Below are 9974 nucleotides of genomic sequence, written 5' to 3'. Positions count from 1 at the left end.
GAAAAAATAGGGCTTCCCTGGTGGCGCAGTGGTTGAGAGTCCGCCTGCCGATGCAGATGCAGGGGACACGGGTTCGTGCCCCGGTCCGGGAAGATCCCACACGCCGCGGAGCGGCTGGGCCTGTGAGCCATGGCCGCTGAGCCTGCGCGTCCGGAGCCTGTGCTCCGCAACGGGAGAGGCCACAACAGTGAGAAGCCCGCGTACCGCAAAAAATAAAAATAAAAATAAAAATAAAATAAAATTCTAGGAGAGGGCCAGGAAGCTAGGCACTATCCCCTCACCATCCCGGGCCCTCTGACGCCTTCCTCCACTTCCACCTCCTCTCACCGCCCCGCCCCCGCAGTTAAGGTGGGGCGGGGAACAACCCAGAATTTCTTTAACTCTCTCCAGCCCTCCCCCGACCCGGCCTGAACGTAAGCAGAACCAGGCCGGCCCACTGGCCTCAGGGGCCTGGTACCGCCGCGAGGTGTGTGAAGACGCCGGGGTCCAGCCCCGCCCAGGGCAAAGCGGCGGGGAAGGGCCTGGTCCCCCTCCCCCCTCCCCCGCTCACTTGTGAGGACTGGGGCCCCCATCCCACGCCGCCACCAATGCGATGGTCCAGTAGCAGATGACCAGTTCGCAGAAGGCCCTGCTGCTCGAGCTGAAATCCCTGCAGTAGGAAGCGGTGGAGGATGCCGCATCACACTGGCGGATGAATCCGCCCTCTACAACGGGGAGGTTGCCCTCTTCAGACCCCCTAACACCCTCTACGAAGGCGGCTACTTCAAGGTTCATATTAAATTCCCTATTGATTACACGGATTCACCACCTACCTTGAGATTCTCGACCCAAATGTGGCTCCCCAACATTTCAGAGCATGGAGACGTATGCAGTTCCGTTCTTCCTCCGCCTGTAGACGACCGACGGAGTGGAGAACCGCCCTCTGAAAGGCGGAACGCTACTCAAAATTCCAGGACTATCCTGTTAAGTGTAATCTCGTTGCTTAATGAGCCCAACACCTCCTCCCCAGCCGAGGTGGATACCTCTGTTATGTTCAGGGAAGGGAGGGACAGTACAGGAAAAGACAAATAATATGCCGAAATCATTAGGAAACAGGTTTCAGCCACTAAAGCCAAAGCAGAAAAGGATGGAGCGAAGGTCCCCACGACCCTGGCGGAATACTGCATCAAAACTAAAGTGCTGGGCTTCCCTGGTGGCGCAGTGGTTGAGAGTCCGCCTGCCGATGCAGGGGACACGGGTTCGTGCCCCGGTCCGGGAAGATCCCACATGCCGTGGAGCAGCTGGGCCCGTGAGCCATGGCCGCTGAGCCTGCGCGTCCGGAGCCTGTGCTCTGCAATGGGAGGGGCCACAACAGTGAGAGGCCCGCGTACAGCAAAAAAAAAAAAAAAAAAAAAAACTAAAGTGCTGGGACTTCCTTGGTGGTGCGGTGGCTAGGGCTCAGCGCTCCCAAGGCAGGGGACTTGGGTTTGATCCCTGGTCAGGGAACTAGATCCCGCATGTGTGCCCCAGCTAAAGATCCCACAAGGGGCGTTGAAGATCCGGCATGCATGTAACGAAGACCCGGAAAAGCCAAATAAATATTAAAAATTAAAAAAAAAAAACCCACTAAAGTACTGCAGCCTCAGTTCGCCTCTACAAAGTGTTCACGGTGAAACACATTTGGTCTGTTTTCAGATTCTCGAAGAATTAAATAGTCTTTCATCAAAAAAAAAAGATAAATAAAATTCTAAAAATTTCACAGGCAAAAATAATCTCAAAATGGATCATAGATCTAAATGTAAGAGTTACAACTATAAAAATTTCAAGAAGAACACACAGGAGAAATCTTTAGCAACTTTGGGTTTGGCAAAAAAATTCTAGATACAAAACAAACAGCATGAACGAAAACAATTTCATAAATTGGACTTTATCAAAATTTAAAACTTTGCTCTTCAAAAGACCCTGTTAATGAAAGAAAAGATAAACCACAGACTGAGAGAAAATATTTGCAAAATATATATTCAAAAAGGACTTATACCCAGAATATATATAGAACTCTTACAACTCAATAATAATATGATAAATAACCCAATAAATATGGGCAAAAATCTTAACTAATGCTTTACTGAAGAAGATATACAGATGACAAATAACCTCATGAAAATATGTTCCACATCATTAGTCACTATGGAATTTAATTAATTAAATAAAATGCATTTAGATGTAAATTATATGCAAATTAGAACTACATGAGATATCACTAGAATTTCTAAAACTAGAAAGACTATTCATACCAAGTGTTGACGAGCATGTAGAACAACTGGAACTCTTATATGATGCTCTTTTATTTTTTTTAATTTTTATTATTTTAAATTTTACTTATTTGTTTATTTTGGCTGCATGGTGTCTTCGTTGCTGCACGCAGGCTTTCTCTAGTTGCAGCGAGCAGGGGCTACTCTTCGTTGTGGTACATGGGCTTCTCATTGCAGTGGCTTCTCTTGTTACCGGGCACGGGCTCTAGGCACAGGGGCTTCAGTAGTTGTGGTTTGCAGGCTCTGTAGCTTTGGCTCGTAGGCTCTAGAGCGCAGGCTCAGTAGTTGCAGTGCATGGGCTTAGTTGCTCCACGGCATGTGGGATCTTCCCACCCATGTCCCCTGCATTGGCAGGCGGATTCTTAACCACTGCACCACCAGAAAAGTCCTTATGATGCTCTTTTAAAAGTAATATGGTACAACCACTTTGGGACACTGGTTGGCTCTGTATTATAAATACAACTCAGCAATTCCACCCTAGATATTTATCCCAGAGAATGAAAAATATATATTCATAGCAGTTTTATTCACAATAGCCATGGAAACAACCAGATGTCCATCAACTGTTGAATAGATAAACAAATTGTGTTATAGCCTTGCAATGAACTACTACTCAGCAATAAAGAGGAAGATACCTCTGATACATGCAATATGGGTAAAGCTCAAAAACGTCAAGTTCATACTGAATGTTTCCATCGATGTTAAATTCTAGAAAATAAAAGCTAATCTATAGAGACAGTAAGCAGATCAGTGGTTTCCTTGAGTTGTGGGTGAAGGAAGTAATGACCACAAATGGGCAAGGAGAAACACTCTGGCCTGATGGAAATATTCCATATTGTGAGTGTAGTGGGAGTTACACAGGTGTATATATCAATATTTGTCAAAAGCCATAAAATGCTACACTTAAAATCTTTGAATTATTCTATGTAAATTATACCACAATAAAAATTTTTAAAGAATATTTTTAAAACCTGTTTAAAGTATGACCAAAAGAAATGAAAGTAGGGATTTGAATAAATATTTGTACACCGATGTTCATAGCAGTTTTGCAAAATAGACAAAGGGTGGAAACAACCCATGTGTCCATGAACAGAAAAATGTGTAAACTAAATATGGTATACATGTACAATTAAATATTATTCAGCCTTAAAAATCTGACACGTGCTACAACATAGACGAGCCTTGAAAACATTATACTGAGTGAAATAAGCCAGTTACAAAAGGACAAATAATGTGTGATTCCAATTATATGAGGTTCTTAAAGCAGTTGAATTCACAGAAGCAGAAAGTAGAATCGTAGTTGCCAAAGGGTGAGAGGAGAGGAGAATGAGAAGTTAGTGTCCAATGGATCAGAGTTGCAGGTGGGGAAGAAGAAAACATTCTGGAGATGAATGGTGGGGATGGTTACACAACAACGTGAATGTACCTAATACCATAGAACCGTACATTTTTAATTGTTTCAAAAAGGTAAATTTATGTATATTTTACCACAATTTAGAAAAAGGAGAGGTAATGAATATAATATGTGAGAGGAAGAAGTGGACACCCCTTTGAAATTAATGCTTTGATTCTGTGGGTAGGGAAAGCTTGGAAACCAAGATGAGCAACCCCATCATAGAAGACTGATAAGCAAGGGATCAAGGAGACTAGAAAGAAAGAACTTCAAATAGGGACCATCCTGACCAACAGGATAGGTGAATCTAACAATTCAGATGATTATCTTTATGCCGAAATGCAAAGAAATGATCATCTTGAGTCTCTCCCAAAGGGTTATGTTTCTAACTCCCAAAAGCTTTCTATGGAAGCATGAATTTCATGGGAAATAGCTGGAGAATAGGCTAATGGAAAGATATGAATTTCGATTGGGCCCACTGTCTGCACAACAATTTCCCTATGGGCTAAGACAAAGGGTCATTAGATTTGGAATCACATCCTCCATTCACAAGAGAAACACTGACAACTTACTAAGATTCAGAGGAGATCAATAGGACAGAAGAATCAGCTAAACTTGCAGGCACAGCAGCTATGGCAACAACCTTGGCAAACCCTCCACAGAGATAGCAACAAGCCACTTCAAAATCACTGGGAGCTGAGCCAAGAGAGGGAACACTGAGACAAGGGCTTCGTAAATCCTAAGGATAAACTCCCTGCGCATGGAAAACAAAGGACAACTTCCAAAACATTTCCTTTGCTTTCTTCTGATCTTTCTTAATTTAAGAACCCTGCACTAAAGTCTGGAGATCAGACCCAGTCTCTCAAAGGGAAGGACAATCTGCTCCAAAGTCCTTAACATCGGGTCCAGTAAAACATTAGATTGGCCTGGAGAGACTCTAAACCCCGAGACTTGTTTTGAACAAAGGATAATTTTCAAGAATCTCAGGAACTTTTAGATACAGGATCAAAGATAACATTAATTCTGGGAAAATTGAACATAAGGAGAGAAATTTTTTTGACTATTGAAAGATATGGAGGAGAAGTAGCTGAGGTTCCTGGGTTAGGATAGTGGCTGGACACAGAGGACCAAAGAAGTTTTCCTGGGGTGGTATTTCCTTTCCCTGAGTGTGTAATTGCAAGGGATTTATTGCAATTCTAGGGATGGAAAGAGCCTTCAAATGTCAGAGTAGAACCCCCAACAACTGGACCTGCCAAAAGGGAAGCTCTAGAACCACACTGCTGCAAATGTGGAATAGTACCATGGTGCAATAGGACTATAATAAATTTCATAGCAGGGATGTTGAAGAAACTGGGACTAACCTCACAAACCACTTACCCCTTGAACCCTGGTTTGACTGGTCCAAAATAGAGATGGACATTGAATCAACCTTTTGGTAATCTGTGGTCACTGATGTAGCAAATGCATCCTTTTAGATGCTAATTATGACCTGTTAATTTTGGTCATCAATATAGTGTGCCTTTTTCTGGCCAGAGTGGCCCTACTATAGGATAAATTCTTTAGCACTGCATTATAATCTAATAAGGTAACATTTAAACAGGTGTCCTTGATCTGATTCAGATAGAAGATGTATTCATTTTAGAGCTGGCACATTGGGGTAGCAGTTGGAAATAATTGTACTTGAGGCTCTGCCTTCCCTTATTATTTTGACAACTAAAAATGATAGAACAATTTAACAGAAAAACTAAATTCAAGGGCCCTTCACCAAACAATAACTTTTATGGGAGTGTTGTTATTTCAAACATATAAATTATGCACTGAATGGAACAAAATGTTTGTCCTTGAAACTCACATCACTAAACAGGATGCAAAGAAAGTAAGTGCCGGGTACAGATACCGACACAATGGGGTATTCTGCTGCAGTACCATCATTAGATCACGTGGCCTCCTGACAGGCAGGTTTCTTAAAGATTACACAGGCAACTTTCTAACCTCTCAGCCCATATAACCCAGAATGATTCCCCAGTGCACTCTCCAGTGATCCCTTGACGTGGAATCATTGGCATGTCCCTAAGGAAATGAAAATGTTGTCATGTCTGCCAAATGGTATACTCATTTTTGAGTACAAATCAGTTGCCAGCCACTTATTGGTCCATCGTTAAAACAGAGCAACCCAAAGACAGAACATCAAGTCCTTTTGCCACCACCACAAATTTGATTATATTTGATACACAAGTACTCTCAAGGGATGACAGGCAGATGAGAGCTCTGTTGTTAAATGGAAGCAGTAAAATCAGGATAGAGGACTGCCCTCCACAGAAGCATGCTGCATTACTAGGAGCCAGCCCTCGGCAAGAGCACCCTGACTGATGCCCAAGGTCCACTGCTTCTTCTAAGAAACACTGTGCTTGACCACTGCACTCTTCACTCTGATACCTCCAAGACGATTATTTTCAAATACCACAAGATGTGGTAGCCATCCACATCTCAGTGTGATTGGAGGTAGAGTCTTCTTCACCTTAACAATTTATCTTCTCAATAATTTCTCCCTTCACAATAATTGCCCCCTTCACAGTCCCACCCTCCACACAACTCAAGCCCCATGGCAAAGGGTGAGGTAACAGTCTGGTCAATAAATATGTTCGAACCACACACACGACTGGCCACTCCACCACCATGAAGAGATCTGGAGCAATAAAAGTGACAGGTCCCAAATGCTTCTTCATTAAAAAACTAGAGAGAAAATAGAAGTAGAGCTGACTTATTTACTGAATTGGGGTAAAGAGTATATGGTTCATTGGGGAAAAAACATGGGTTGGTCAAAAATATATAAGTAAACACTTGTATCTGAAGTTATATTTTCTTATATTTTAACCATGGCGGGGGGAACTTGTAGATGAAATGAGGACAGATATTCGTTTCTGGTTGCCAGAAATGCTAAAATAAATATTCAAACTCCCTTTGACCCAATGGGTGGCAAGATACATGTGAACCACCTAGAAGCCAAATCATACAGGAAGCTTTAGTGGCTGAGGAACCAGGAAACACTGAATATTTTTTCAAACAGGGCCAGGGGAACTTTAATTTGAAATCCAGAAATCTTTTAAAACTAAAAGACCTTTGATTAGTTTTTTCTTTTCTAGTCTAGTTCTCTAATCCTTCTTTTCTGTTGATGGACATAGTATCCTATGCGAGACTAGGGTACAACTTCACTGTACCAGCTTGTCCCAATCAACTGCACTTTTGGGGCCTGAATGTGGGGTTGCTTAGTCTGATGAGAAGCAAGGCTATTTTCAGCATTTATGGAACCATTTAACCAATGTCATGGGCCATTTGACACATTGCAGCCTCCCATGCCAGAGTGGTCTCTATAGAGAGAAGAACCTTGGTCTCAAAGTATTAATTATATCCAGTTATACATGGCAATGGCTGGAGCCTGTGGAGAACACTCAACCAGGAAAGAGATCAATCTGTTCTATTTTAGCAAGTAGAAAAGCTAATTGTTGCTAATGAAAGTTTATTTATATACATTCTCTTATCATTGCAGAAACTGTAGGGAAGTTTTGCAAATGGTAGTTAACATTCCAAGCAAGAAAGAATGGAAAATGTCAGTTAATAAATGATTTCTAATAGAACATTTAAAATAGAGAAGAAAGAAGATGACTAATGGGTGAGATTTTCCCCAAGCATCCTGAGGATAAAATAAATTATTTTCAAAATATTGATTTGATAATAAACCAAATTATTCTTATCCTTCCATGTATGAATTAATTAATATGTTCACACACTACTTCCATTTAGGAGTATCAAGTGAAATCTATTCAGATATGGAATAGATCATTTCTTCAAGTAGTATAAATTCAGTAGATATAAATTGTTTTTCTGACATAGGAAGACATGCCAATATATAAACAGAATTAGAATGCAAGATATAGTGACTTTCTAGTTTTCTGAAAGTTTGTAAAGCCACTGCTTCAATCATATTTCATATCTCAAATTTCTACAGGTAGCTATCACCATAAAAAAGTTAAACTTTTTGAATTATGGTTTTCTCAGGGTATATGCCCAGTAGTGGGATTTCTGGGTCATATGGTAGTTCTATTTTAGTCTTTTAATGAATCTCCATATGTTCTCTGTAGTGGCTGTATCAATTCACATTCCCACCAACAGTGCAAGAGGGTTCCCTTTTCTCCACACCCTCTCCAGCATTTATTGTTTGTAGATATTTTTATGATGGCCATTCTGACCTGTGTCAGGGGATGATAACTCATTGTACTTTTGATCTGTATTTCTCTAATGACTAGTGATATTGAGCATGTTTTCATGTGCCTCTTGGCCATATGTATGTCTTCTTTGGAGAAATGTCTACTTAGATCTTCTGCCCATTTTTTTGATTGGGCTGTTTGTTTTTTGATATTGAGCTACATGAGCTGTTTATATATTTTGGGGATTAATCCCTTGTCAGTTGCTTCATTTGCAAATATTTTCTCCCATTTTGAGGGTTGTCTTTTCATCTAATTTATGGTTCTCTTTGCATGGAAGTAACCTAAATGTCCATCAACAGATGAATGGATAAGGAAGATGCGGTACATATATAAAATGGAATATTACTCAGCCATAAAAAGAAATGAAATTGGGTCATTTGTAGAGACGTGAATGGACCTAGAGTCTGTCATACAGAGTGAAGTAAGTCAGAAAGAAAAAAACAAATACGTATATTAACGCATATACGTGCAATCTAGAAAAATGGTACAGATGAACCTATTTGCAGGGCAGGAATAGAGATGCAGACATAGGGAATGGACATGTGGACACGGGGTGGGGAATGGGGTGTGGGATGAACTGGGAGATTGAGATTGACATATATACACTACCATGTGTAAAATAGATAGCTAGTGGGAACCTGCAGTATAGCACAGGGAGCTCAGCTTGGTGCTCTGTGGTGACCTAGATGGGTGGGATGGGGGCGGAGGAGGGAGGTCCAGGAGGGAGGGCATATATGTACACATATAGCTGATGCACTTCATTGTACAGCAGAAACTAACACAACATTGTAAAGCAACTATACCCCAATTTTTTTAAAAAAGTTAAATTTATATTCTTATTATATCTAAAAAAAAAGAAGAAATTTTGATTGAGTAACAATATTCGTTGTGGGCCATCTTTTATCAGTGTATTATCTGTTTAAATTTATATGACTTCCTCCACAGTTATAAATTTAGACACCAGCAACATTTTGCAAAAGATTTGAAATACTTGCATAATGCTGGCTTTGGGACACATGCTTTAAATATAGGTGTCAAACACTGAACCAAAACTAGGTTTTCACTTTTATTGACAAATAAAAATAAATGGGAATTATTTTATTCTGAAGATTATTAAAGTATTACTGCTAAACCATTTTTAGTATTTTTTTTACATTTATAAAAGGAATAGGTTTTGTTTTTTAACATCTTTATTGGAGTATAATTGCTTCACAATGGTGTGTTAGTTTCTGCTTTACAACAAAGTGAATCAGTTATACATATACATATGTCCCCATATCTCTTCTCTCTTGCATCTCCCTCCCACCCTCTCTATCCCACCCCCTAGGTGGTCACAAAGCACTGAGTTGATCTCCCTGTGCTATGCGGCTGCTTCCCACTAGCTATCTATTCTATATTTAAACCAATAGGTTTTGAGCTAAACCATTTATCTGCTTCTTACCCTGTATACATGCAAGTACACACACTACCCCTCTAGCCACGCACACATTCCCATGTAGCTTTATTAAAGGTATCTGTTGAACTCCCTACCCTCACCCTCCACATTGCCATTAATTCATTCAAGTAATGAGAGGATAAATTGACAGGAATAACTCGAGAACATTAAAGAAACAGTTAGTCTTTCATTCAAAGTGTGGTGCATGGTCTGGCCATCTCAAGCATCACCTGGGACATTGTTAGAAATGCAAAAATTCAGCTCTTCACCTCCTAACTGAGACCTAGTTTAACAGATCTGTCCTTTAACAAGATCCCCAGGTGATTCTGCATGTACATTAAAGTGTGAGAAACACCACTCTAGACTAGTGGTTCTTAAAGTATGGTCTCCAGACCAACTGCATCAATATTACCTGGGAACCTGTTAAAAATGTAAATTTTTAGGCCTCACCCCAGACCCACACATCAGAAACTGTGGGGCTGGAGCCCAGCAATGTGTTTCACCAAGACTTCCAGGTTCTAACTGGTGACAGCTGCTTCCATGATTGTAACCACATTCCCAACGATGACTGCTACATGTGCGGGTGGTGA

The 9974-nt window shown here is 40.9% G+C and overlaps 1 pseudogene; it reads left to right on the top strand.

The window, feature by feature from the left end:
• The first annotated feature begins 592 nt into the window (after positions 1–592).
• Positions 593–9974, top strand: LOC132481176 (ubiquitin-conjugating enzyme E2 R2-like; annotated as a pseudogene).

The sequence above is a fragment of the Mesoplodon densirostris genome, chromosome 20, assembly GCF_025265405.1.
Source record: "Mesoplodon densirostris isolate mMesDen1 chromosome 20, mMesDen1 primary haplotype, whole genome shotgun sequence".
NCBI lineage: Eukaryota > Metazoa > Chordata > Mammalia > Artiodactyla > Ziphiidae > Mesoplodon > Mesoplodon densirostris.
Note: the sequence above shows the minus strand (reverse complement) of the source record. Positions and strands in the feature narration are given on the sequence as shown.